The sequence below is a fragment of the Pholis gunnellus genome, assembly GCF_910591455.1.
Source record: "Pholis gunnellus genome assembly, chromosome: 6".
In the NCBI taxonomy this organism is placed as follows: domain Eukaryota; kingdom Metazoa; phylum Chordata; class Actinopteri; order Perciformes; family Pholidae; genus Pholis; species Pholis gunnellus.
Window position 1 is genome coordinate 27,554,112 of NC_136532.1, and position 3,641 is coordinate 27,557,752.

Consider the following 3,641-nt stretch of genomic DNA (forward strand, 5'->3'; position numbering starts at 1 on the left):
TATATACGTCTACGTCTATATACGTCTACGTCTATATACGTCTATATACGTCTATAAACGTCTATATACGTCTATATACGTCTATATACGTCTATAAACGTCTATATACGTCTATAAACGTCTATAAACGTCTATATACGTCTATAAACGTCTATATACGTCTATATACGTCTATATACGTCTATAAACGTCTATAAACGTCTATAAACGTCTATATACATCTAGTCTATATACGTCTATAAACGTCTATATACGTCTATATACGTCTACGTCTATATACGTCTATAAACGTCTATATACAGCTAGTCTATATACGTCTACGTCTATATACGTCTACGTCTATATACGTCTATATACGTCTATAAACGTCTATATACGTCTATATACGTCTATATACGTCTATAAACGTCTATATACGTCTATAAACGTCTATATACGTCTATATACGTCTATATACGTCTATATACGTCTATAAACGTCTATAAACGTCTATAAACGTCTATATACATCTAGTCTATATACGTCTATAAACGTCTATATACGTCTATATACGTCTACGTCTATATACGTCTATAAACGTCTATATACAGCTAGTCTATATACGTCTATATACGTCTACGTCTATATACGTCTATAAACGTCTATATACGTCTATATACATCTATATACGTCTATAAACGTCTATATACAGCTAGTCTATATACGTCTTTATACGTCTACGTCTATATACGTCTATAAACGTCTATATACGTCTATATACATCTATATACGTCTATATACATCTATATATGTCTTATACTCACTCTGCTGCAGACGTGGGCGCTAAGATAAAGCTGGACCACATCCTGTACAAGGTGGGCGTGGGGACGCGGTGCGGCGAGGGGAAGCAGTACCCGGACGACGGGCCGGACGTCTTCTGCTCCTTCCCCTGGGCCGAGATGGTGGTGGAGGACCTGTAAGAACACATCTGTCTGCTGGTTGTGTCCTCTGGAGGGCAGAAGATCTCCACAACACCAGCAGAGTCATTCACTGATTCACCTGCAGCGATATTCAGACAGAAAGTCACATAATAGATACACAATGACATCACAATAGAATAAAACAGGTTCATTTATAAATGAACAGGCAAAAGCAAAAAGATCTAATATTGTATATATTGTATATTTTTTGAGTATTCAATACTCCAATGAACACCATTACCCATAAGCCCTAGAGTCCATGAGTGAGTCGAAGCGTCACAGATCTTAAAACAGCAGAACAAAGAGGACGGAAGTCTGTCGACAGCACAGATAACAGCTGGAATGTTAAAAACAACTAAAACTAGTTACAATGACGTAAGTGACGTTTTTATGGGAATTGTAGTTTTCTGTTGTTAAAGTTAAAATCACTACGTTTTTTGTGATTTATCGTTATTTGTTTTTTAAATGTTATTTGATTCTGATAAATTGTAAAAGTACGTTTTGTATGAAAGGAGACTTTTTATATGTAAATAAAGATGGAATGAGACGGGAGGAGGACAGAACTCCTCTGACGTGACGACTGTGTTTCTCTGTCGAGCAGATAGACTAACACTGTTCAGACCTGGACCAGGACTCTCAGTCCCCCTCTGGTTCTGACCCGGTTGTCTCTCTGTCTGTCTCCAGGTGTGGGAACAAGAGGTACTGTGAGGTCCCCGTCACTGAGCTGGTGTTTGGTGAATACCCCTGTAAGGAGCAGACCAGATACCTGGAGGTCTCCTACAGCTGTGCTACACCTCCTCCTCCTCCACCTCCTCCTCCACCTCCAACCAAACCGGACTGTACGTACACCGTGTATTTATACTTCTGTTCCCTCACTGACATGATACCTTTACTAGTATTCTACCTGAACCCTTGAACCAGGTCTTAACCCTCAAACAGCAGGTCTCTGATGGTCAGGTTCAGGTTTCAGTTGGACTGGTTCAGGTCTTAGGTGGTCTAGTTCAGGTCTCTTGTGTCCTGGTTCAGGTCTCTAATGGTCTGTTTTCTTTTGATCAGCACTTTAAACTGAATGAAGTGAAACGTTTGTATTGTTCTGATGTGTTGAACTGCTCTTTGGTGTTTATTATAATCTCTCTTTGAGTTTGATCTCGTTTGACTCTGTTTCCTCTGCAGGTGAAGACAAACCAACCGATGACGTCTGACGTTTGAGACGTTTCTGTTCTTTGTGAAACAGAAGGTTTAAAGGATTTAACTGAATAAAGTCAAAGTTTTCCTTCGTCGTCGTCGTGTTTCTGTTTTATTGATTGAACAAAATAAAATGGGCTGAAACACGTCTGGAGATTTGAGATGTATTTGTGTTCAGATTCTTTACTGCGGTTAAAGTACTAATACCACACTGTGAAAATACTACAAAATAATACTACAAGTAAAAGTACTGCGTTCTGAATGTTACAAGTATAATCAGCAACACGTTATTGATTATTATATATTATTTATTGTGCCAGAAAAACATTTATTTAAAAACACCAGGATGTTATATTACCCACAATCCTTTGCTGCAGATATACTGTATGAGCAATATAAAGCTCAAGGTGCAGCAGCTCCTCCTCCTCCTCCTCCTCCTCCTCCTCCTCCTCCTCCAGGAGCAGAGCTTCTCCTCTCTGCTGGAGACCCAGGACGTATTGCTGGACCCGCTGGAGGGAAGGGAGGCACGGGAGAACGAGGACCAGGACTGAGAGGAGCAGACTGTCAGACCTGCTGCAGTAACATGAGAGGTTTTCTAAAGAGACACTACCACTTTAGTCCACAGGGGGGCGACAGAATCAACACAAAATATAAGTTCCTTGTAATAAAATCTTTAACTGGAGTATTTCAACACTATATTATTACTCCAGTTTACTCATAATAAAATATACAAGTACTCCTACCGATGAGTAAAAGTACATTTAGGGCAGCAGCACACTCTAGTCTGAAAAATAAATTGAATGTGAACAAAACAATGTTTAATTGTTATTTGATGAATGAACAATGAATACCTTTTCAAAGTTCTTCATGTATTTATAATATTTATAAATATAAAAAAAAAATAGATTTAATAAATATTCATACATATTATACATTTATTTATAAATAAGTACATATAATAATATATAATTCCTGTTTTATTATATTTATTATAAATATAATTAATATATTTAATATAATATAATTAATATATTATTAAATATTAATACATATAAAATATATTTTTATCTATAAAAATATAGAATAAATATAAAAAATATGTATTATATATTTATACATATTATACATTTATTTATAAATAAATAACATAATAAATATATATAATTCCTATTTTATCATTAATATATTTAATATCATATATTTAATATAATAATATATAAAATCATATAATATTCATATATGATATGAATTATATATTGATAAATATAAAATATAATATATTTTATATATATAAATATATAATACATATAAATTATATGTATTATATATATTTTATACATAATACATATAAATTATATTTATTATAAATATAATAAACCCTCGTGCTCCAGTGAGTCAGCTGCTGAACTCGGTTTCCATTTATCCTCATTTAGTGAAGAAACGAAAGTGAAAGCATCTGAAGCTGTGACGCGTCTCCGCCGCTTTGTTTGTGTCGGT